This window comes from Thalassophryne amazonica, chromosome 1, assembly GCF_902500255.1.
Source record: "Thalassophryne amazonica chromosome 1, fThaAma1.1, whole genome shotgun sequence".
Taxonomy (NCBI): Eukaryota; Metazoa; Chordata; class Actinopteri; order Batrachoidiformes; family Batrachoididae; genus Thalassophryne; species Thalassophryne amazonica.
In genome coordinates, this window is record NC_047103.1 from 64831419 (window position 1) to 64859043 (window position 27625).

General features: G+C 40.1%; 1 protein-coding gene across 2 annotated transcripts in view; it reads left to right on the forward strand.

Moving 5' to 3' along the window:
* The window catches only part of slc22a17 (solute carrier family 22 member 17), a 98813-nt gene that overhangs the window by 11490 nt on the left and 59698 nt on the right, over positions 1–27625 (forward strand). The window lies entirely within an intron of this gene.

The following is a 27625-nucleotide window of genomic DNA, read 5'->3' on the forward strand; positions in this document are numbered from 1 at the left end:
TGTGTAGGTTAGTGGTCCTTGAGGACCAGGCTTGGGAATCACTGACAAATGTATGTAAACAAACACACATGTACGGGCCCCATCAAACTAAGCACGAATCAAGCCGAATCGGGGGGGAAAAAGCCAAACTTCGAGGCGCATTCGGGAGGAACAGAGATCTGGACAGCCATGTACTAATGGCATATGACCATTTAGAATGTGGGCAGATCCTGCCTTGACTGATTCGTGCACAACTGTGTGTATGCGTATGATTGCAGTTCAAATGTGGTTGGAACACAGTACGAATGTTGTCAGATTGCAGTAAGAATAAGAAGAATGCACGTTGAATGCCGTACAGATGCAGTTCAATTACCACCCGAAGTCTGGTTGGAAGGCAAGCAATGGGAAATGCTGTCATCTGCTGTGTTTGTCAAGAAGTGCCGTTCTTGTTATTTAAATCAGGTACCTCGAATCATGGCAGTACTGTCGTGGATGTAAGTGGACCGATCAGATGATATGAGCTCACACAGCGCAGCGGAGCGATCAGATGCTACAGCCTCATGCACATGCTACAGAGTGATTAGATGATTCCACTGTCCAGCTGGATAGTGTGCATTGCGCCGCTGGACGGTGCGTCATATGGGATATATATTAAATGGTGGATGAGGCATGTCCTGTCAGCACTGGGCTGATATAACCATCACTTGGCACTCCCAGGATGACAGGGATCTTACCACAAGCTACAGCCTGGCAGTTGTTCGCCCTGCACTGTGAGATGCATCTGGAACTGTTCCAAAGGTGAATTTTTTTTTTTTTTCATATTGTAATGGATTGGTAAAACAGTTGGAACGTCATTCCTTCTAAAGAGTTTGATGGCGTATATGTCATAATATGTGTATTATAACTGTGACACCCTGTTCAGCTCCACCGCACAGAGCCTCTGAAATGCATTGACAAGCCGTGGGACAGCAACGAAGTGCGGCATATCGGCTTGTGGTGGTACAGCTATGATGATCATAATATTTCACATACATTATCTAACCCATAGGAGGGAATGACAATGTATCTGTAATATAAGGTTTATTAATGGCTATAACACCTCCTTTGACTCGAAGTGACACACAGTGCTTATGGTATGATTGCGCAATGCTCACATCTACTTCAAAAAATGAATTCGTACCCCAGACTTGGCACATTACAATATATCCTTTGCGCACCCCGTATGGGATGCATGGGGGTGCAGTCCGGGACATGCTGGCAGGAGTAGACGTGCCTGACCATGGCAAATGTCCCTCATGCGCAATCAGACTTTTCTGAATGCTGTTTTGATGCTGGGAGAGTATTTAGAATGCAGTCAGAATGTAGTTTAGAGTCCACTTCGACGGCCGTTCGATATATTTCCACCTCAAACGCACGCGCTCTACATTCAGGCTGGCTGTATGACTGTGCCTGACTGTTTGGAGTGCACCCAGAATGCTGTCGGAGCTTTTCAATTGCGCCTCGACCTTGTTTGAATGGACGTCGAATTTTCATTTCGATGGCATTCGGGCTCATTCGTCCTCTAGTGTGACGGGGTATAAAAGCTGATACAACCCCAATTCCAATGAAGTTGGGACGATGTGTAAAATGTAAATAAAAACAGAAGACAATGATTTGCAAATCCTCTTCAACCTATGTTCAATTGAATACACCACAAAGACAAGATCAAACTGATAAACTTTATTGTTTTTCTGCAAATATTTGCTCATTTTGAAATGGATGTCTGCAACATGTTTCAAAAAAGCTGAGACAGTGATATGTTTACTACTGTGTTACATCACCTTTCCCTCTAACAACACTCAATAAGCGTTTGGGAACTGAGGACACTAATTGTTGAAGCTTTGTAGGTGGAATTCTTTCCCATTCTTGCTTGATGTATGACTTCAGTTGTTCAACAGTTCGGGGTCTCTGTTGTCGTATTTTGCGCTTCATAATGCGCCACACATTTTCAATGGGCGACAGGTGCGGACTACAGGCAGGCCAGTCTAGTACCTGTACTCTTTTACTATGAAGCCACGCCGTTGTTCCCTGAAAAAGATGTTGCTGGGATGGCAGCATGTGTTGCTCCAAAACCTGGATGTAACTTTCACCATTGATGGTGCCATCACAGATATGTAAGTTGCTCATGCCATGGGCACAAACACACCCCCATACCAACACAGATGCTGGCTTTTGAACTCGGCACTGCAATCTGGATGGTCTTTTTCCTCTTTTGTCCAGAGGATACAACGTCCATGATTTCCAAAAATGAGCTGCAGAAAACAGAAGATGCAATAATAATAATAATAATAATAATAATAATAATTAAAAATAAATAAAACTAAGAAATTACATGTACATAAGTATTCACAGCCTTTGTCATTAAGCTTAAAATTGAACTCAGGTGCATCCTGTTTCTGCAGCTTAATTGGAGTCCACCTGGGATAAAGTCAGTTGATTGTGCATGATTTGGAAAGGCACACACCTGTCTACATATAAGGTTCCACAGAGCAAGCACACAGGTGACAGTGGTAAGGAAAAACTATCTTTGATGATTTCAGGAAGAAACCTCAAGCTCACCAGATTCAAAGGGATGACCCTCTGCTTGGGCCATGATACCGACACAATTGACAAAACAATTTGCAAAAAGAATATACTGAAAATTTTGCCGGTGCACAAGAAGGGAGGGTTGCAGAAGTAGACACCACTCCTATCTCTGGATGGAGCCGCACCTCAAACGGAGAGAAAAAACAGAATTAGGCATCGTAAAGACAACAAATGAAGTATAATTTTTCAGCATTAAACCACAAGAAAAACAGAAGAAATACTATGGTGATCACAGGCTACTAGCCCTAAGCTTCACTAAAAGACCCAGACTTTAGGTAAAGTTTAGGCTGCGGCTCGCTCTTTTTCCCAATAAAATGAATTTAAAAGGGTAAAACGCATAGTAGTAAAAAAAAAAAGCGTAGTGCTTCTCCACGTCGAAAGCAGCCAGCTGAGGTGGCTCGGGCATCTTTTCCAGATGCCCCCTGGATGCCTCGCTGGAGAGGTGTTCCGGGCACGTCCCATTGGAAGGAGACCTTGAGGAAGACCCGGAACACGCTGGAGGGACTACATCTCTCGGCTGGCTTGGGAACGCCTCGGGGTTCCCCCGGAGGAGCTGGGGATGGCGTGTGTGGATTGGGATCTCTGGGCGGCTTTGCTTGAGCTGCTGCCCCCGTGACCCGACTCTGGATAAAGCGGAAGAAAATGGATGGATGGATGGATAAAGCAGTAACATACTATGCCAGTATGCTAGCCAAACAAAAGGGAAAATAAGTGTGTCTTATGTCTGGACTTGAAAGTCTCTACAGAATCTGATTGTTTATTGATGCAGGGAGATCATTCCACAGAATAGGGGTACAATAAGAGAAAGCTCTGTGATCCACAGACTTTTTATTCACCCTAGCGACATAAAGTAGTCCTGCACCCTGAAAACGCAGAGCATGGGCCGGTACATAAGGTTTAATTAGGCCAGCTAAATAGGGAAGTGCCAGTCTGTGAACAATTTCATAGGTTAGTAGCAGAACCTTCAAATCTGATTTCACAGGGACATGAAGCCAGTGAAGAGATGCCAAAATGGGTGTAATGTGGTCAAACTTTCTGCTTCCTGTCAAAAGTCTTGCAGCAGCATCTTGAATCAACATTGCAGTAGTCCAATCTAGAAGAGACAAACGCATGAATCAGGGTCTCATCATCAGCCATAGACAGGATGGGAGGAATCTTCACTATATTTCGCAGGTGGAAGAAAATAGTCCTCGTAATATCTCTAATGTGGAGGTCAGAGGACATTGTAGGATCAAAAATTACCCCAAGGTTCCTCCCTTTGGCAGTGTGATGTATGACACTCGAGCCTAGGCTAAGCGTTAGCTGGTCAGTGATTTCTGCTGCTTCGAAGGTTTAAGGAACTGAATGTGAGTGGAGCAGTGAGTGGAGCAGCGAGCGAGTTGTTGTTGGCGGCAGTGCCGGGCCTGCCATCCAGGTCCGTGTTGGAGTCACAGGCACATCCCGGCCCGTGGTCTCTCGGTGACCAGCGACCCAGCAACCTTTCGCGGTAGCCGTGACAGCGTCAGAGGTCTAGTTCGGCCTCGTGGCAGCGGCATAGCAGATACATCCCGCTCGTGGCTGCCAACAGCAGCCCCGCGAGTGTCAGAGGCCCAGCTCGGCCTTGCAGCAGATTCACGGATACATCCCGGTCCGCAGAGGCGTAGCAGACCACCTTGCACGTGGCCCCTCAACTTGTTGCTTAATCGAAGGCCCAACCCAGCTCAGGTGGAGTCGGAGGCCCAGCACAGCCCTACGGCGGAGCCGGTGGCCTACCCAGCTCGCGTCAAGAATTCACAGCGGCAGCTACCATCGCTACAGGAGCAGCTACTTCACGGCTACAGTTAAAACACAGAAAGCTATTAAACCAGGGCCAGGCTAATTGTTAGCTGGCTAAGCTACCTAGCCGGCTGTAGCTAAGCTAGTTTGCCCGCCGAAACGGCATAAACTATTATCATGCCACCAAAGAAGGCAATAACTGGTGAGGAACTGGAGGAGATTAAGCATTCACTGAATTTTATGTCTGAAGAACTTAGTGGAGTGGTTAAAAATCAAACTAAATTACTGGGGCTGCTGAAGGAGGTGTGTGAGCTGAGGAAAATGATGCAGGAAAAAGACAACAAAATCAGACTTCTGGAAAAACAGGTGGAGGATTTAGAGCAATATACCAGATTGGATGATGTAATTGTAACGGGATTGAATATTAGACATCATCATATGCCAGAGTAACAGCCAGCAGCATGGATCCATGCTATGGAGGAAACACCGGAAGAAACCCACTCGCTGGAGCAGCAGGTCAGCAGCTGTTTTTCTTCAGATAACATCCATATTAACAACAGTGACATTGCAGACTGTCATTTACTTCCAAGGAAAGACATCAAGGCCAAGCCAGCCATCATTATTCGGTTTGTGAACAGAAAAGTTAAGAATGAATTGTTGAGACAGTCTAAAAAGCCGAGAGGAACTGATGTGTATGTTAATGAACACCTGAACCAAAAAAAAAAAAAAAAGCAGATATAGCTAAAGAAGCCAGAATCCTCCGGAAACAACAAAAAATACAAGCGACTTGGACGAGGAACTGTAAAGTGATGATTAAGTTAAATGGATCTCCGGAGGAAGCTAAAATCTTAGTGGTAAAAGAGTTTGCGGACTTGGAAAAATTTAAGTGATGGGTATTGTTGTTCGTTTATTTCGGGTTATGTTTGTGCTGTTAAATGAACTTGGGTATCGACAGTTCTGGAAAATGACTTTAATATTATGTGTGTGTTTACACTATGGAGTGAGACCTAATTTGACTGTTTTTTTTGGGGGGGGGGGGTTGGTTTGTGGACTTTTCTTTTTATTACACTCAACAAAAATATAAATGCAACATTTTTGGTTTTGCTCCCATTTTGTATGAGATGAACTCAAAGATCTAAAACTTTTTCCACATACACAATATCACCATTTCCCTCAAATATTGTTCACAAACCTGTCTAAATCTGTGATAGTGAGCACTTCTCCTCTGCTGAGATAATCCATCCCACCTCACAGGTGAGCCATATCAAGATGCTGATTAGACACCATGATTAGTGCACAGGTGTGCCTTAGAATGCCCACAATAAAAGGCCACTCTGAAAGGTGCAGTTTTATCACACAGCACAATGCCACAGATGTCGCAAGATTTGAGGGAGCGTGCAGTTGGCATGCTGACAGCAGGAATGTCAACCAGAGCTGTTGCTCGTGTATTGAATGTTCATTTCTCTACCATAAGCCATCTCCAAAGGCGTTTTAGAGAATTTGTGAGTACATCCAACAAGCCTCACAACCGCAGACCACGTGTAACCACACCAGCCCAGGACCTCCACATCCAGCATGTTCACCTCCAAGATCGTCTGAGACCAGCCACTCGGACAGCTGCTGAAACAATCGGTTTGCATAACCAAAGAATTTCTGCACAAACTGTCAGAAACCGTCTCAGGGAAGCTCATCTGCATGCTCGTCGTCCTCATCGGGGTCTCGACCTGACTCCAGTTCGTCGTCGTAACCGACTTGAGTGGGCAAATGCTCACATTCGCTGGCGTTTGGCATGTTGGAGAGGTGTTCTCTTCACGGATGAATCCTGGTTCACACTGTTCAGGGCAGATGGCAGACAGCATGTGTGGCGTCGTGTGGGTGAGCGGTTTTCTGATGTCAGTGTTGTGGATCGAGTGGCCCATGGTGGCGGTGGGGTTATGGTATGGGCAGGCGTCTGTTATGGACGAAGAACACAGGTGCATTTTATTGATGCCATTTTGAATGCACAGAGATACCGTGACGAGATCCCGAGGCCCATTGTTGTGCCAACATCCAAGAACATCACCTCATGTTGCAGCAGGATAATGCACGGCCCCATGTTGCAAGGATCTGTACACAATTCTTGGAAGCTGAAAATGTCCCAGTTCTTGCATGGCCAGCATACTCACCGGACATGTCACCCATTGAGCATGTTTGGGATGCTCTGGACCGGCGTATACGACAGCGTGTACCAGTTCCTGCCAATATCCAGCAACTTCGCACAGCCATTGAAGAGGAGTGGACCAACATTCCACGGGCCACAACTGACAACCTGATCAACTCTATGCAAAGGAGATGTGTTGCACTGCATGATGCAAATGGTGGTCACACCAGATACTGACTGGTATCCCCCCCCCCCCCCCCCCCCAATAAATCAAAACTGCACCTTTCAGAGTGGCCTTTTATTGTGGACAGTCTAAGGCACACCTGTGCACTAATCATGGTGTCTAATCAGCATCTTGATATGGCACACCTGTGAGGTGGGATGGATTATCTCAGCAAAGGAGAAGTGCTCACTATCACAGATTTAGACTGGTTTGTGAACAATATTTGAGGGAAGTGGTGATATTGTGTATGTGGAAAAAGTTTTAGATCTTTGAGTTCATCTCATACAAAATGGGAGCAAAACCAAAAGTGTTGCGTTTATATTTTTGTTGAGTGTATATGATAACAGCTGATTCTTTTGATTTTACTTCTGTGCAGGAATTACAATCTTTTCAGTATACTGAGCACCATATATGGGATATGGAATATGAGATACATCCAGATAATCATTTCTATTCCTTTAGAAATAGTAATTGCCAGTATTACACAGATGAACAATACAGCAATCGCATTTCAAATGACAGGAAATTATCAGTAATCTACTTTAACAGTAGGAGTATGTACAAAAATGTTGGGAATATCAAGGATTATTTAAAACAATTTTGTCATCCTTTTGGTATATGCCATATTGGAAACTTGGCTTGCTGAGATTGATGATAGGAATTACGAATTGGAAGGTTATGAATTCAGTCATTCAAATAGGCAAAATAGAGGAGGAGGAGTAGCATTATATGTTGACAAAAGGCTTAAATACAAAATTAAAGATCATTTGATAATGGCTGTGGAAAATTTGTTGGAATGCATGACAATTGAATGCAATTGAATTGATATGCATGGAAAAAGGTAAAAATATCATTATTAGTTGCATATATAGAACTCCGGGTTCTAAAATTGAAGAGCTTCAAAAATGGATTGAGAAATACTTTTCACAGATGTATAACAAATGAGTATTTGTTTGTGGAGATATAAATATTCATCTTTTAAATCCACATCGACATAAAGTGACAGAAGATTTCATTAATACTATGTACAGTTTAAATTTAGATCCAAAAATCATGAGGCCTTCAAGAATAACTTCACATTCAGCTACTCTGATTGCTAATATATTTATGAATGATATTGATACCAAAACACTAAGTGGCTTATTAATTAATGATATCCGTGACCATTTACCAATTTTTTCATTAATTGATCTAAACTTAAATAGCAAATGTACTGAGAAAATACAATATTGTAAGCGTTTGGAATCTGAAGAAGCTATTACTGCCTTAAAACGTGATTTACTTTTACAGAATTGGAATTCCATTTACACAAAACAGGATGCTAACTTGGCATATTCAGAATTTTAAAACATATTTCTCAATATACGTATACAACAAAAAATTGTCCAGTTATAGAGTATAGTAAGAAGAATAAATATAAAGCTCATCCATGGATAACTAAAGGTCTTCAAAAGGCTTGGAAGAAAAAAAATATGCTATACAGAGAATTCATTAAAACTAAAGCAAGAGAGGCAGAGATTAAATATAAGGACTATAAAAATAAATTAACAACTATCATGCGGAATTGAAAAAAAATCATACTTTAGAAAAATACTAAATGATAATAAAAACAAGATAAAGGAAACATGGAAAATATTGAATATTATTATAACAAATAAATCCAAATCAAATAACTATGCAACATATTTTACATATAAGAACAAAGACGAATATGACGCGAGTCAAGTAGTGGATAGTTTTAATAAATTCTTTGCTAATGTTGGGCCAGGTCTGGCAGCTGAAATTCCACACAACCCATGGGAAAATCAGCAATTAATTGACAGAAATCCACACACAATGTTTCTTGGTCCAGTAGAGGAAAGGGAAATTATTAAGGTAGTTAGTACATGTAAAAGTAAAAAGTCAAGGGATCATAATGATGTACATATGTCTTTAGTAAAGCAAATAATTACTGAAATTGCAAAACCATTAGCATATATTTTTAATAAATCATTTCAAACTGGAATTGTTCCAAACAGTATGAAAGTGGCAAAAGTGATACCTTTATTTAAATCTGGTAGTAAACATCTTTTTACAAATTACAGACCTGTGTCTATTGTCACAGTTTTCTAAGATATTGAAAAAGCTTTACAATAGCAGATTGTATAAATTTATACGACATAACTTGCTGGATGAAGGTCAGTAGGGTTTTAGAGTAGGTAGGTCCACGGCACTGGCTCTGCTCGATTCAGTACAAGAGATCAGTAGTCATATGGACCAAAGGGAATAGTAATAGGTTTATTTATTGATCTGAGAAAGGCTTTTGATACAATAGATCACAACATATTATTTCAAAAGATGGAACTGTATGGGATCAGAGGGGTGGCTTTGAACTGGATTAAAAATTACTTACAAAACCAGAAACGGTTTGTTAAACTCTGGGATTGCTGCTCTTCTTATCTGGACATCCTTTGTGGGCTTTCTCAGGGTTCTGTGTTGGGACCAAAATTATTTATTTTGTACATTAATGATTTAGGTAAAGTTTTGGATCTGTTTAAGGCAGTTCTGTTGCAGGTGATACCAACCTGTTTTGTACAGGAGAAAATCTGCAGCAATTATTGTCCGATTTACATATTGGAATGATGAAGTTAAAGAGATGGTTTGATATTAATAAATTATCACTAAATTTGTCTAAAACCAAAGTAATGTTATTTGGGAATTACAATGAAGACATACAAATACAGTTAAATATACACGGGATAATCATAGAGCGTGTCAAAGAAAATAAGTTCTTAAGTGTTATTATTGATGAAAGAATTAATTGGAAAGCTCATATTCAATATATTCAAAAGAAAGTGTCAAAAAGTATTGCATTACTAAATACGGTAAGGCATGTTCTTGATTGCAAAGCACTTCATACTCTGTATTGTTCCTTGGTTGCTCCCTACTTGGCTTACTGTACTGAAGTATAGGGCAACAATTATAAAACCACATTGCAATCATTATTCATTCTTCAAAAAATAACTTTAAGAGCAATTCACAATGTAGGTTATTGAGTTCACACCAATTCATTGTTTATTAAATCTAAAATATTAAAACTTCACAACATGATTACATTTAAAACTGTGCAGTTAATGTATAAAGTGAAAAAGAAGCAACTGCCCTTCAGAATTCAAGAATGTTTTTAAGGCGAGAGAGGGAAAATATAATTTAAGGGGCTCGTATCATTTTAAAATTGCTGGCGCTTGGACAACCAGGAAAGGCTTTTGTGTTTTTACTTGTGGCCCTAAAATATGGCACAGTCTGTCGAAGGAACTCAAGCGATGTCCAAATGTCAATCAATTTAAACGCCTATTTAAGGAAATGATGTTCTCTGAAGATGTGAAAATTGTCTAAATACTCTGAAAATTCAATATATGGTTGAAGGACTATATTGCTGTTGGTTTAAGTATGGACAATTAAGTTATTAATTAATTAATTAATTTTTTAAGATTATGCAATGTGTGCTGTTATTGGTGTGGATATGATGAGGAATTTGAGTTTATTGATTATTTTAAAATGTCTGTGTTTGCTGTTCTGCTCACTTTGTTTTGTTTTGTTTGGTTTTGCTGTGATAAGTAAAAGTTACTGAGGTAAAAGGAGTAGGTGTATATAAGCTTTGCTTCTACCTACACCCTTTCGGTTGCATGGGTTGACTGGCTGAGAAATCAGTTGTTTTGTTTTATTTTATTGCAAAATGCCGAATAAACTTGAACCTGAAGGTCCCAATGAGCACAGTGGCCTCCATCATCCGTAAATGGAAGAAGTTTGGATCCACCAGGACTAGGGATGCACCGATCCCGATACCAGTATCAGGTATCGGCCTGATCCTGTATTCATTTACTCGTACTTGTAATCAGAAAACATCTCCGATACTCCATGACCCTTTACAGCAGCATGATGTCAACCTCTCAATGTGGGCTTTTCACCTACATGCTCCGAAATTTCCGGACTATAAGCCGGTACATTTTTCATACATTTTGAACACTGCGGCTTAAACAATGATGCGGGTACTTTATGGATTTTTACAGGTTTTCATGTAATTTACTCATAATTCGAAATGCGTTCGTCAATGCTGAGCACTGAGTGGGTGAAAGCTGCTGTCCAACATGCGGAGTAAATTCACACACAGAGTAAATAAAAAGTCTTACCTGTTCGTTTCAGTGGAATTCATCATCATACGATCTTGAAGAAAAATAATCCACGCAAACCCTCCTGAGTTTGGAAAACTACTTCTTCTTTGTCTTTCCGGTTAGGGGTCGCCACAGCAGATCAATCGTTTCTATCTCACCCTGTCCTCTGTATCTTCCTCTGTCACACCAACCACCTGCATGTCCTCCCTCAGCACATCCATAAACCTCCTCTTTGGCCTCCCTCTTCTCCTGCTGCCTGGTGGCTCCATCCTCAGCATCCTTCTCCCTATATACCCTGGGTCCCTCCTCCGCACATGTTCAAACCATCTCAATCTCGCCTCTCTGACTTTGTCTCCAAACCGTCCCACCTGAGCTGTCCCTCTGATATGTTCATTCCTAATCTTGTCCATTCTTGTCACTCCCAAAGAGAATCTCAACATCTTCAGCTCTGCCACTTCTGTCTCCTGTCTTTTTGTTAGTGCCACTGTCTCTAAGCCATACAACATAGCTGGTCTCACTACTGTCTTGTAAACTTTCCCGTTCACTCTTGCTGATATTCTTCGGTCACAAATCACTCCTGCCACCTTTCTCCACCCACTCCACCCTGCCTGCACTCCCTTCTTCACCTCTCTACCACACCCTCCATTACTTTGAACAGTTGACCACAAGTATTTAAACTCATCTACTTTCGCCACTTCTACTCCTTGTAACTGCACTATTCCACTGGGCTCCCTCCCATTCACACACATGTACTCACTCTTGCTTCCACTGACTTTCATTCCCCTTCTCTCCAAAGCATATCTCCACCTCTCCAGACTAGACTCAACAAGCTCTCTACTCTCACTACAGATCACAATGTCATCTGCAAACATCATAGTCCATGGGGACTCCTGTCTGATCTCATCCGTCAACCTGTCCATCACCACTGCAAACAAGAAAGGACTCAGAGCTGATCCTTGGTGTAATCCCACCTCTGCCTTGAATGAGTCTGTCATTCCGACTGTGCATCTCAACGCTGTCACACTGTTCTTGTACATGTCCTGCACTACCCTAACATATCAAATCAAATCAATTTTATTTATATAGCACCAAATCACAACTAACAGTTGCCCCAAGGCGCTTTATATTGTAAGGCAAAAGCCATACAATAATTACAGAAAAACCCCAACGGTCAAAATGACCCCCTGTGAGCAAGCACTTGGCGACAGTGGGAAGGAAAAACTCCCTTTTAACAGGAAGAAACCTCCAGCAGAACCAGGCGTAGGGAGGGGCAGTCTTCTGCTGGGACTGGTTGGGGCTCAGGGAGAGAATCAGGAAAAAGACATGCTGTGGAAGAGAGCAGAGATCAATCACTAGTGATTAAATCTAGAGTGGTGCATACAGAGCAAAAAGAGAAAGAAACACTCAGTGCATCATGGGAACCCCCAGCAGTCTAAGTCTATAGCAGCATAACTAAGGGATGGTTCAGGGTCACCTGATCCAGCCCTAACTATAAGCTTTAGCAAAAAGGAAAGTTTTAAGCCTAATCTTAAAGTAGAGAGGGTGTCTGTCTCCCTGATCCGAATTGGGAGCTGGTTCCACAGGAGAGGAGCCTGAAAGCTGAAGGCTCTGCCTCCCATTCTACTCTTAAAAACCCTAGGAACTACAAGTAAGCCTGCAGTCTGAGAGCGAAGCGCTCTATTGGGATGATATGGTACTATGAGGTCCCTAAGATAAGATGGGACCTGATTATTTTGAATCCTATTCTAGAATTAACAGGAAGCCAATGAAGAGAGGCCAATATGGGTGAAATATGCTCTCTCCTTCTAGTCCCCGTCAGTACTCTAGCTGCAGCATTTTGAATTAACTGAAGGCTTTTCAGGGAACTTTTAGGACAACCTGATAATAATGAATTACAATAGTCCAGCCTAGAGGAAATAAATGCATGAATTAGTTTTTCAGCATCACTCTGAGACAAGACCTTTCTAATTTTAGAGATATTGCGCAAATGCAAAAAAGCAGTCCTACATATTTGCTTAATATGCGCATTGAAGGACATATCCTGATCAAAAATGACTCCAAGATTTCTCACAGTATTACTAGAAGTCAGGGTAATGCCATCCAGAGTAAGGATCTGGTTAGACACCATGTTTCTAAGATTTGTGGGGCCAAGTACAATAACTTCAGTTTTATCTGAATTTAGAAGCAGGAAATTAGAGGTCATCCATGTCTTTATGTCTGTAAGACATTCCTGCAGTTTAACTAATTGGTGTGTGTCCTCTGGCTTCATGGATAGATAAAGCTGGGTATCATCTGCGTAACAATGAAAATTTAAGCAATGCTTTCTATTAATACTGCCTAAGGGAAGCATGTATAGAGTGAATAAAATTGGTCCTAGCACAGAACCTTGTGGAACTCCATAATTAACCTTAGTCTGTGAAGAAGACTCCCCATTTACATGAACAAATTGTAATCTATTAGATAAATATGATTCAAACCACTGCAGCACAGTGGTTTGAACATACTTCTCTGCCACTCCAGACTTCCTCATACAGTACCACAGCTCTTCTCTTGGCACCCTATCATAAGCTTTTTCTAAGTCCACAAACACACAATATAACTCTTTCTGGCCTTCTCTGTACTTCTACAACAGTATTCTCAGAGCAAACATTGCATCTGTAGTGCTCTTTCTCGGCATGAAACCATATTGCTGCTCACAGATCTTCACCTGTTTTCTAAGCCTAGCTTCTACTACTCTTTCCCATAACTTCATGCTGTGGCTGATCAACTTTATGCCTCTGTAGTTACTGCAGCTCTGCACATCACCCTTGTTCTTAAAAATAGGAACCAGCACACTTCATCTCCACTCCTCAGGCATCCTCTCACTTTCTAAGATTTTATTAAACAGTCTGGTTAGAAACTCTACTGCCGTCTCTCCTAGACATTTCCATGCCTCCACTGGAATGTCATCTGGACCAACTGCCTTTCCACTCTTCATCCTCTTCATAGCAGCCCTCACTTCTTCCTTACTAATCTCTTGTACTTCCTGATTTACTCTCACCACATCATCCAGCCTTTTCTCTTGCTCATTTTCTTTATTCATCAGCTCATCAAAATATTCCCTCCACCTTCTCAGCACACACTCCTCACTTGTCAGCACATTACCATGTGCATCTTTTACCACTCTAACCTGCTGCACATCCTTTCCAGCTCTGTCCCTTTGTCTGGGCAATCGGTACAAGTCCTTTTCTCCTTCCTTACTATTCAACTTCTTGTACAGCTCGCAATATGCCTTTTCCTTCACTTTTGCACTTCTCTTTTCGCCTTAACGCTGCATCTCCTTGTACTCCTGTCTACTTTCTTCATCTCTCCGACTATCTCAAAACTTTTTCGCCAACCTCTTTCTCCTTATGCTTTCCTTCCTTATCACCTCTGTTCCCTTCACCAACATGCCCATTGAAGTCTGCTCTTATCACTACTCTTTCATGCGTGGGCACACTCTCCACCACCTCATCTAACATGCTCCAGAAATCTTCTTTCTCCTTCATCTCACAACCTACCTGTGAGGCATATGCACTGATGATATTCATCATCACCCCTTCAATTTCCAGCTTCACACTCATCACCCTGTCAGACACTTGTTTAACCCCAACACACTTTTAACATACTCCAAATAAGCATAAAATAACAGATGAATTTATCAGTATAATGTACAGTATGAGTTTATATCCAAAAATCACCAGGCCAAGCAGAATTACATCCCATAGTGCCACCTTAATTGATAATATATTCAGCAATGATATTGAGAATAACACTGTGAGTGGATTATTAATCAATGACATTAGTGATCATCTACCAGTTTTCATCGTTTATAATAGAAACCATCGGCGGAATCAGCCAGAGGAGAAAATAAAATACAGGCGAGTGCGGACAGAGGAAAACATGAACACACTAAAGAAGGATTTACAGGAGCAAAACTGGGAAAAGGTATACAGTGAAAGTGATGTTGATAGTGCATATGAAACTTTTTTACAAATATTTACATCATTATATGATAAAAATTGTCCAATTAAACAAGACTACAGAAAACAAAAAATCCAAGCTCGACCATGGATGACGAAAGGGTTACGAAATGCATGTAATAAGAAAAATACACTGTATAGAGAATTCATAAAACTAAAGACTAAAGAGGCAGAAAATAGATATAAGAAATACAAAAATAGATTAACTAATATTATACGGGTATGTAGGAAGGAATATTATAGTAACATATTATATAATAACAAAAAAAATATTAAAGGAATATGGGATATATTAAATAGCATTATCAAAAATGGTAATAAAAAACAGAGTTACCCTCAGTATTTCATTGATAATAATGTCAAGAAGGAAAATAAGGATGAGGTAGTCAACGGTTTTAATAATTTTTTTGTAAATATTGGACCAAGCTTGGCAGAAAAAATTCCCGATTCCCAACCTGAGGATTGGGATAATAATCTCATAGAAAGAAATCCCTGTTCAATGTTCCTCACAGCAGTGGATGGAAATGAAATTATAGACATTGTGAATAATTGTAAATATAAAACATCTACCGATTTAAATGAAATTGATATGGTGGTGGTAAAACAGGTCATTGAATGGATTGTAGAACCATTAACATACATCTGTAACTTATCATTTCAAACCGGTAAATTTCCCAATCAAATGAAAATAGCTAAGGTTGTGCCGCTGTATAAGACTGGGGATAGACACCACTTCACAAATTATAGACCTGTTTCTTTGCTTCCACAATTTTCCAAATTATTAGAAAAGTTATTCAATAATAGATTAGACAAATTCATAAATAAACATAAATTACTTACTGATAGTCAATATGGATTCAGAGCACATAGTTCAACATCACTTGCATTAATAGAATCAGTTGAGGAGATTACAAACGCCATAGACCACAAATTACATTCAGTTGGAATATTTATAGACCTTAAAAAGGCTTTTGATACAATTAATCATGACATATTAATCAATAAACTTGAACAGTATGGGATTAGGGGGTTGGTGTTGCACTGGGTGAGAAGCTACTTAAGTAACAGAAAACAGTTTGTGAAGTTGGGGGAATATACATCATCATGCTTGGACAATGCTTGTGGCGTCCCACAGGGGTCAGTATTGGGTCCAAAACTGTTTCTAATTTATATAAATGATATTGTCAATGTTTCCAAAATATTAAAATTAGTATTATTTGCAGATGACACAAGCATTTTTTGTTCAGGGGGGGATTTGCAGGAGTTACTGAGGAGGATCAGTATAGAAATGGGAAAATTGAAAATATGGTTTGACAGAAATAAATTATCATTAAACTTAAGTAAAACAAAATACATGTTATTTGGCTATTGTAATACAGACATACAGGTTCAGTTACAAGTCGAGGGGGTAGATATTGAAAGGGTACATGAAAATAAGTTTCTGGGGGTGATAATAGATGATAAGATAAACTGGAAGACTCATATAAAACATATACAAAGTAAACTGTCAAGAAGCATTTCAGTTCTAAACAAAGCGAAACATATTCTGGACCACAACTCACTCCGCATTCTTTACTGCTCACTGGTTTTACCATATTTACAGTACTGTGCAGAGGTATGGGGTAATACTTATAAAGGTACAACACAATCACTATCAGTAATGCAGAAAAGAGCTATAAGAATTATTCATAATACTGGCTATAGAGATCATACAAATCCACTATTTTTACAATCAAAATTCTTAAAATTCACAGACTTGGTTCATTTTCAAACAGTACAAATTGTGTATAAAGCAATAAACAATTTACTTCCAGCAAATATTAAAAATATGTTTAACAGATCAGGGGATTACAGTCTGAGGGGGAAATTTAATTTAAAGCATCAGTGGGCACGAACAACATTAAAAGGTTTCTGTATTTCTGTCTGTGGGGTGAGGATGTGGAACAGATTGGGAGTGGGGCTCAAGCAATGTCCAAGCATGAACCAGTTCAAACAGCGGTACAAAAATATGTTTTTTTCTGGGTATAGGGAGGAGGAAGGGTAATGAGGGTTAGGGTGTTTTTGTTTTTTGCTTCGGCTTGTAAATATATAGTATTTTGTATGTAAGTAGGTATGTGTAGGTGTATATTTATGTTTGTGTATATATATGTGTATATATGTATATGTGTATGTATGTTGATGTGTATATGTATGTGTATGTGTATATATATGTATATATATATATATTGATATCGGTTTAGGTGTGTAGGAATTTATGTGTATATGTGGCAAAGGGTATCACTGGTTGTGGGGAAGAAGGGGTAGGGATAAATAAGCTGATGCTTCACCCTACCCCTTTTCGGACATGTTGGGTACACAGTAGGAACTTTTTTGTTGTTGTCTTTACTGATCTATCTTGTAATTGTTGTTGTATCAAATGTTTGAAATAAACAGTTTTCATTTTCATTTTCATTACTCTTCCTTTAAAATGACCCCAACACCATTTCTCTTCCTGTCCTCACCATGGTACAACAACTTGTACCCACCGCCAATGCTCTTGCTCTTACTTCCCTTCCACTTGGTCTCTTGCACACACAATATGTCTACCTTTCTCCTCTCCATCATATCAGCCAGCTCTCTCCCTTTACCAGTCATACTACCAACATTCAAAGTCCCCACTCTCATTTCCACCCTTCTAGTTTTCTTCTTCTCCCGTTGTTTGTGGAAACGTTCACCTCCTCTTCTTCATCGCTCAGAAGCTGGGCGAAGACGATGTCTTCCTGAGTTTGGAAAACAACATCTGAAAATACTTCGCATGTGGCTGAAAAAAGTTCCTCTGCGAGTTCGGCACTTTGCGCCAGTTCCTCCATCAGAACTCAGATCACGGTTTCAGCGGCGGAGGTTGTCCATCAGGTTGGTGAGTTTCAGCCATTGGTATGGGTGTTCAGGCCAATGGGAGACTGTCTCAGTCCGCTACAGGTGTAATCCCTTTGTAGAAGGTCTGTGGCACTGCGTTCGGACCATCCACTCACCTCTATGAGCTGCACTTTGTGTCAGAAGTTGAATCACTGCTCCTCGTTAACATCTCAGTTACCACAAGCTTCAGGCTATTCTGTCTGAATGTGAGGAAATTATCCCAACGATCCACAAAGGAAAAAAATAAAATAATGTTAAAATTACTCTGTTTTGCCTCCGTGTGTTATGACATCACGTGTGTGTGTGTGTGTGTGTGTGTGTGCGCGCGGAACATGGTGCGCGCACGCCATGTTCCTCCAATATTACATATTCCACCTTTGGGGAAAAAAAAAAACATTTATGGTTTGTATTTGTGTATGTTACCGGTACGTATTTAATTAAAAGTTAAAAAATAGTGTGGAGAGGGAAGGGCTGTTTAGCTCCATGTCACACATTGTACATGAAAACAGAAACAGGCTCACAGCTGATAACACAGAGAAGCTTCTTTTCATCAAAAAGAATCTGCACCTCACATTTTCAAAAAGGCTTGTAGTGTTCACAGACATAAAGTTTGGACAGCTTCAGTTCAGTTATTAGTGTTTTATACAACCCCTGACAAAAATTATGGAATCACTGGCCTCGGAGGATGTTCATTCAGTTGTTTAATTTTGTAGAAGAAAAGCAGATCACAGACATGACACAAAACTAAAGTCATTTCAAATGGCAAGTTTCTGGCTTTAAGAAACACTATAAGAAATCAGGAAAAATAATTGTGGCAGTCAGTAACGGTTACTTTTTTAGACCAAGCAGAGGGAAAAAAAATATGGACTCACTCAATTCTGAGGAATAAATTATGGAATCACCCAGTAAATTTCCATCCCCAAAACTAACACCTGCATCAAATCAGATCTACTCGTTAGTCTGCATCTAAAAAGGAGTGATCACACCTTGGAGAGCTGTTGCACCAAGTGGACTGACATGAATCATGGCTCCAACATGAGAGATGTCAATTGAAACAAAGGAGAGGATTATCAAACTCTTAAAAGAGGGTAAATCATCACGCAATGTTGCAAAAGATGTTTGTTGTTCACAGTCAGCTGTGTTTAAACTCTGGACCAAATACAGACAACATGGGAAGGTTGTTAAAGGCAAACATACTGGTAGACCAAGGAAGACATCAAAGCGTCAAGACAGAAAACTTAAAGCAATATGTATCAAAAATCGAAAATGCACAACAAAACAAATGAGGAACGAATGGGAGGAAACTGGAGTCAACGTCTGTGACCGAACTGTAAGAAACCTCCTAAAGGAAATGGGATTTACATACAGAAAAGCTAAACAAAAGCGTTCATTAACACGTAAACAGAAAAAAAACAAGGTTACAATGGGCTAAGGAAACGCAATCGTGGACTGTGGATGACTGGATGAAAGTCATATTCAGTGATGAATCTCGAATCTGCATTGGGCAAGGTGATGATGCTGGAACTTTTGTTTGGTGCCGTTCCAATGAGATTTCTAAAGATGACTGCCTGAAGAGAACATGTAAATTTCCACAGTCATTGATGATATGGGGCTGGATGTCAGGTAAAGGCACTGGGGAGATGGCTGTCATTACATCATCAATAAATGCACAAGTTTACGTTGATGTTTTGGACACTTTTCTTATCCCATCATTTGAAAGGATGTTTGGGGATGATGAAATCATTTTTCAAGATGATAATGCATCTTGCCATAGAGCAAAAACTGTGAAAACATTACTTGCAAAAATACACATAGGGTCAATATCATGGCCTGCAAATAGTCCGGATCTTAATCCAATTGAAAATCTTTGGTGGAAGTTGAAGAAAATGGTCCATGACAAGGCTCCAACCTGCAAAGCTGATCTGGCAACAGCAATCAGAGAAAGTTGGAGCCAGATTGATGAAGAGTACTGTTTGTCACTCATTAAGTCCATGCCTCAGAGACTGCAAGCTGTTATAAAAGCCAGAGGTGGTGCAACAAAATACTAGTGATGTGTTGGAGCGTTCTTTTGTTTTTCATGATTCCATAATTTTTTCCTCAGAATTGAGTGATTCCATATTTTTTTTTTTCCCTCTGCTTGGTCTAAAAAACTAACCGTTACTGACTGCCACAATTTTTTTCTGATTTCTTATAGTGTTTCTTTAAGCCAGAAAGTTGCCATTTGAATTGACTTTAGTTTTGTGTCATGTCTGTGATCTGCTTTTTTTGTACAAAATTAAACAACTGAATGAACATCCTCCGAGGCCGGTGATTCCATAATTTTTGCCAGGGGTTGTAGAGCTGACTGCCTGTCTAAGCTGAGCAATCAGGGAAGAAGGTCCTTAGTCAGGGAGGTGACCAAGAACCCGATGGTCACTCTGTCAGGACTACAGCATTCCTCTGTGGAGAGAGGAGAACCTTCCAGAAGGACAACCATCTCTGCAGCAATCCACCAGTCAGGCCTGTATGGTAGAGTGGCCAGACAGAAGCCACTCCTCAGTAAAAGGCATATGGCAGCCCACCTGTAGTTTGCCAAAAGGCACCTGAAGGACTCTCAGATTTGAGAAACAAAATTCTGTGGACTGATGAAAAAAGACTGAACTCTGTGGCATGAATGCCAGGCATCATGGCATCATATTTGGAGGAAGCCAGGCACTATCCTGACAGTGAAACATGGTGGCAGCATCATGCTGTGGGGATGTTTTTCAGCAGCAGGAACTAGGAGACTAGTCAGGTTGAAGAAAGATATGTATGTATGTGTGTGTGTGTATATATATATATATATATATAGTGTGCCAATAAAATGTTACCACTTTTTGATCGTACGCAAGTTTTTGAAATGAGAACTTATTTGAACATTTTATTTGCAGACTTGTAACAGAAGCATCAAATGAACATTTGATACCAAAGGTTTGTCACTTTGTCTCTTGTTTTCCACACAGTTCAATAATTGATGACATGTTCAATCCACGATCCTCTTCTTTGGATTACAAAAGTGGTAACATTTTATTGGCCCACCCTGTATACTAGAAATTTTGCAGAGTAAAATATACTCTGCCAGGATAATATTTTGTCCCAGTCCAAATAGAGTTAAATATACTCTATCACGGTGTAAAATCAACTCTATCATGCTGTGAATGACTCTCATTGGAATTGAAACACTTGATTTGACCAGATGGTAGAGCTGATTTCACTTTATAATAGAGTGTGTTTAACTCTATTTGGACTGGGACCAAATGTTGTCCCGGCAGAGTATATTTTACTCTGCAAAATTTACTGTGTAGCTACATAATGTTTTGCAAATGTCATTACTTTATGGATATGGTAATCATTTAGCTGGTTGTGTGAAGGTATGTAATTGTGTTTACCAGATTCATAGTCTCAGCCAGCAGCCTTCTGATCTGTTCTTTGATCCATTATGTCGTGATTAGCAACTAAGGCTTTCTTGGCACAGCTTCATTGAGCTGGCAGGAAAAGATTTGTGAGAGAAACCTGGCTGAGGATCTTTAATTTTGTTTAGTTGCTAGTTCCATGTTGCCACACCATTCTGAGCATGTCACACAAAACATGGAGGAGCTTGGTACTGCATATCTGAGTATGCACAAATAGAAATGTGTTGTTTCTAAAGGCTCGCCTTGGCAGTGTTTGTTTCTTCAGCTCACTGCAATAGAGTGAGAGGATTACGAGGGAACTGCCCTAATACCACGGCTAGAAGGGCTGGGTGTGGTGACCACAGCATGTAAAACTGGCACAAAATGAAAACTGAAGCACTTGAGGTTCATGTCTATTCATCGTAAAGCCAGTCCAATCATGTTACAAATCCAAGTAGGCTTTCTTCTCTCAAAAGCAAAACATTCAGCACTCAAAATTCTATTTTCACAAAGAAACCTGAACAGATAAATATAGTGAAGGTTTTGTGTGAAAAACCTTTTAAGTCTTACAGTGCTATGTCTGCTTGTGTAAGCTGCATTTAATATTTAATTTTATTAAAATCTGCATCAACGGCAAAGCAGATCAGCAGTTACTTGTTACTCATGTGTGCATGTCTATGATTCTTTCTGTTTGTATGCAGTATCTTAACAACTCTGAGTGTGGAGGTGAAACTTAGTTTTCAGTCACCTCACTAACGCCTGAATTTTTATTCTAACTGTGGCCACCAGTGAGTCGAGTGTCTAAAACATAGTGCATACAATATTGCTAGGAGGACTTCATGGATCATGATGAAACTTGCTGCTTTATACCCTTATTCCACAGGGCACCGTTCTGTTATGATCCCCCACAATCCAGAAAAAGTGCCAAAACAGGATGAAACTGCTTACTCCACCATGCCTCCTGTCAGGCCCACTTGTAAAGTGCAGACCTGGCAACTGGCTGGTTTATAAAGGGAATACTTGGCAACCTTTGTCAAGTGAAAGTAAAGCTGCACCCGGCTGTGTGCTCGGCCAGAACCACAAGCACTGCTTTTGCTTCAGATTTTTACCCCAATGGAAAACAATCAAACAAGATGGATCAAGAAGTTACTGTGATGCTTCAAAATACACCCCGATTTACTATTTGTGATCAAAGGGGAAGTAACGGCGCTCTGCGGGAATAGGGGTATTATCTTATATCTTGAAAAGACTTTGCATAAGTTCAAGGCTGGCTTAGCAACACAGGTTGCTGTCAGCATTGACCTTATTTTATTTTATTTTTTTAAATGATGCACTAAGAAACTGTTGGCTTCAAAATTGAACTTCTATTTTAAGATAAGAGGCCCATTAAATGTATTGCTAGCGTGTTTCCCGTGAGGATCCATGGGCTCTAGATTGGGCAGTGTTTATAAATAGCTAACTGACTTTTTTCAGCAAAGCTTGTACAATGACTTGGAATGGCATGCGAGTCCAGAAGGTTTTTAGAACATTAGACCTCAACAATTTTTATAAGAACTCAACCCTTTTATTACCTGTTAATTATGTAATTTTTAAATGTTAATTTACTGTGTTCATGTATTTATAAATGTTTAGGTTCTTTTTATCATATACACGATTATTTTATTTCTACTTCTATTTTGTCATTTGATTTTCTTTTCACTGTCTTGTTTCATCCATGTATTTTTTAACATATTTACAATTATATTATGTACTTATATTGAAGTTAATCACTCACGCACTCACGCTTTTAATATAAAGATATTGGGTTGGTAAGGTTAGACCTTACTTGTGTGAAGCGCCTTGAGGCAACTTTGTTGTGATTTGGCACTATATAAATGAAAATAAATTGAAATAGACTTACTGCCCCTGTTGGAATGGCGTGAGTCCAGAAAGTAGTTGGCAACACACATGTACGTACGCACGCACAGCTGCTGTAAGCAGGTGGTTTTAATTTTACAAACAAAGACAGTGGCTGAAGACATTAAAACCAGTACACATTTCAATCACGGTACCAATATGAAACTTAAGTCACTCATGGTAATAGCAACATGAGACTTATCTAAACTGAATAAGACAATTGAGCAACAAAACGCAATAAATCAGTAACTCTAACAACACTGCTAAACTAACATAAACCACAATAACAACATTTAAAACCTCATAACCCTGAAGTCCCATGGTACATGCTAGCAAACATCCATTGTTTATTGGATAGCTAAAATTGCTAATTTCTCCAAAAGTATTTGTCCTATCAACTTTCTGTTTTCGCAGTGCTCATCCTTGACCCAAAATACATAAGCATGCCAAATGGCAAATGTCAGCTCTCCCCATTTTTTGCATGATTAGCCATATACACACACGCACACAGATGCCACTTGGCTATTATAATATAGATGTGCAGTCATCAGCTACTATGAATGATGCAGTTTGCAAGTGCCTTACTGTCTACATAACACCTGACTATGGAAAATAGTTACCATCAGAGGAAAAGGATGTACTACAGGTTGGATGGGGTTTTGCCGGTCTGGATCCAAAGCAGTTTTTTTTGGGATGTGGTGCTGTACAGCACCAGCACATGCTGTCCACCCTGTCCTGACCTGATCGTTAAGACATCTGATAGCCTGTATTAGTTTGCTGAAAAGGTGTATCATATGACTCCTTTCAGAAAACTAAGAAAGGTTAATAAAATATTTATTACCATTATTCATTATTTCTGTTAGGTTGCAGTGTTGTAGTACTTGGTGACCGATATCATTGGATAGCAAAGGTCAGCCCACTTTGAGACTGACAAGCATGTAAAACATGTTTTTATTTTTTCTCCTTTTATGTTGTCAAAGACGAGCCATTATGAAGTGCATTCATGGGTATACGCTTATAAATAGAAGTGACATAAGTTTGGATGTTTTTCTAACTGCCACTATTCCTGATGTCTCAGGTTCAGTATCTCTGAGACACAACACTATTTTAAGGCAGTGTATCGGGTAACACTGCACTGAGCACACAACATCATGTTCGTATTCACCAAGTAATGTACAAATACTGCTTTAATACTGACTAAATCAAGTAAGGCTCCTTAATTCCTTAATTGTAAACAGTTACATCTGCGAATAAAAATGTATCAGGAATACATGTGCTGCCTTCTGATTTAAGTTTTCCCACCCATCAGGCCATAATCATACAGTGTGATTTTCAGATTTTTTTTTTTTTTTAGGTTCTCTCTCACAGTTGAAATGTACCTACAATAAAAATTACAGACCTCTCCATTCTTTGTAGGTTGGACAACTTGCAAAATCAACAGTGTATCAAATACGTATTTGCCTCACTGTACACTTTGGAGCAGTAATCTCTGTTTTGTATTATGAATTCTCTTCTTCTTTATCTTCCTTATGAGCTGTTAAACCAGCCAAGTTGCAGCCTGTGTGTGTGGTTGTTGTTGTTTTTAATCTAATTTACACCCCAGTTCTACACTCAACAAAAATATAAACGCAACACTTTTGGTTTTGCTCCCATTTTGTATGAGATGAACTCAAAGATCTAAAACTTTTTCCACATACACAATATCACCATTTCCCTCAAATATTGTTCACAAACCAGTCTAAATCTGTGATAGTGAGCACTTCTCCTTTTCTGAGATAATCCATCCCACCTCACAGGTGTGCCATATCAAGATGCTGATTAGACACCATGATTAGTGCACAGGTGTGCCTTACACTGCCCACAATAAAAGGCCACTCTGAAAGGTGCAGTTTTATCACACAGCACAATGCCACAGATGTCGCAAGATTTGAGGGAGCGTGCAATTGGCATGCTGACAGCAGGAATGTCAACCAGAGCTGTTGCTTGTATATTGAATGTTCATTTCTCTACCATAAGCCGTCTCCAAAGACGTTTCAGAGAATTTGGCAGTACATCCAACCAGCCTCACAACCGCAGACCACGTGTAACCACACCAGCCCAGGACCTCCACATCCAGCATGTTCACCTCCAAGATCATCTGAGACCAGCCACTCGGACAGCTGCTGAAACAATCGGTTTTTATAACCAAAGAATTTCTGCACAAACTGTCAGAAACCGTCTCAGGGAAGCTCATCTGCATGCTCGTTGTCCTCATCGGGGTCTCGACCTGACTCCAGTTCGTCGTCGTAACCGACTTGAGTGGGCAAATGCTCACATTCGCTGGTGTTTGGCACATTGGAGAGGTGTTCTCTTCATGGATGAATTCCAGTTCACACTGTTCAGGGCAGATGGCAGACAGCATGTGTGGCGTCGTGTGGGTGAGCGGTTTTCTGATGTCAATGTTGTGGATCGAGTGGCCCGTGGTGGTAGGGTTATGGTATGGGCAGGTGTCTGTTATGGACGAAGAACACAGGTGCATTTTATTGATGGCATTTTGAATGCACAGAGATACCGTGACGAGATCCTGAGGCCCATTGTTGTGCCATACATCCAAGAACATCACCTCATGTTGCAGCAGGATAATGCACGGCCCCATGTTGCAAGGATCTGTACACAATTCTTGGAAGCTGAAAATGTCCCAGTTCTTGCATGGCCGGCATACTTACCGGACATGTCACCCATTGAGCATGTTTGGGATGCTCTGGACCGGCGTATACGACAGCGTGTACCAATTCCTGCCAATATCCAGCACCTCGCACAGCCGTTGAAGAGGAGTGGACCAACATTCCACAGGCCACAACTGACAACCTGATCAACTCTATGCGAAGGAGATGTGTTGCACTGCATGAGGCAAATGGTGGTCACACCAGATACTGACTGGTATCCCCCCCCCAATAAAACAAAACTGCACCTTTCAGAGTGGCCTTTTATTGTGGGTAGTCTAAGGCACACCTGTGCACTAATCATGGTGTCTAATCAGCATCTTGATATGGCACACCTGTGAGGTGGGATGGATTATCTCAGCAAAGGAGAAGTGCTCACTATCACAGATTTAGACTGGTTTATGAACAATATTTGAGGGAAATGGTGATATTGTGTATGTGGAAAAAGTTTTAGATCTTTGAGTTTATCTCATACAAAATGGGAGCAAAACCAAAAGTGTTGCGTTTATATTTTTGTTGAGTGTATATAGTCACATATTTATCTATACAGTTGTGTGTTCCACATCAACAAGTGACAAAAAACAATGGAACTACATGTTAAGAAGAAGCCATTTCTTTTTTTTTTGTCCCACATCTATTTTGCTGAAATATATCTAATTTGCTGAAATATATGATTTTGTATGGATCAACACACATGTTCTTACAAATAAATAGCATTTGCTTTTAAAGTATGTAAAATGCTAGATATGTACTTTAAACTCAGTTCAAACACCATTGCAAGGAGACACATACTGTAGATCTGAAACACACCTTCTTATGCATGTGTGAAATGCAGTGATTGAATAGATAGATGGAGCGTATCCCCTTTGGTTTGTTGACGTAACTCATAACAATAAATGCTGTCACCTTGTAACTTGAATTCACTATATAAAAAGCTACACAGTGAGGACAAACTGACTGCAATTTTGTGAACTTTGATGCACCAAATCACCTGAAAAAGCAACTTGTAATGTATTCCTTTATTATATGGCCACAATGGTATGGTACCATGCGATGGTCATGGTACCGTACCGTCTGGATCGCGTATCAGATTTGCAACTTTGTTTACAATTTTCACACCACAAAATTAAACAAACCAAAAAGCGAACAAAGAAAATGGAGGAATTCACAGCAAACAAGCTCAAAGTGCACGTACAAAATCAGTGGTGGGCACAGTTCCGCTAATCCGATAACCGCTAATTAGCAAAGCTAACTTTTTTTTTAGCGGATTAGCTTTTTAGCTAACTTCAAAAACCATCAGCGAATCAAGTAGCTTCCGATAAATTTAGTTCCGATAACTTTTAGACCGCTAAGGCTTTTGCATAATTAGTAGAACTAGTTACAACCCATATTCCAATGAAGTTGCGATGTTGTGTAAAATGTAAATAAAAACAGAATACAATGATTTGCAAATCGTCTTCAACCTATATTCAATTGAATACACCACAAAGGCAAGATATTTAATGTTCAAACTGATAAACTTTATTGTCTTTGTGCAAATATTTGCTCATTTTGAAATGGATGCCTGCAGCATGTTTCTAAAAAGCTGGGGCAGTGGTACGTTTGCCACTGTTACGTCACCTTTCCTACTAACAACACTCAATAAGCATTTGGGACCTGAGGACACTAATTGTTGAAGCTTTGTAGGTGGAGTTCTTTCCCATTCTTGCTGGATGTACGACTTCAGTTGTTCAACAGTCCGGGGTCTCCATTGTCGTATTTTGTGCTTCATAGTGCGCCACACATTTTCAATGGGCGACAGTTCTGGATTGCAGGCAGGCCAGTCTAGTACCCGCACTCTTTTACTAT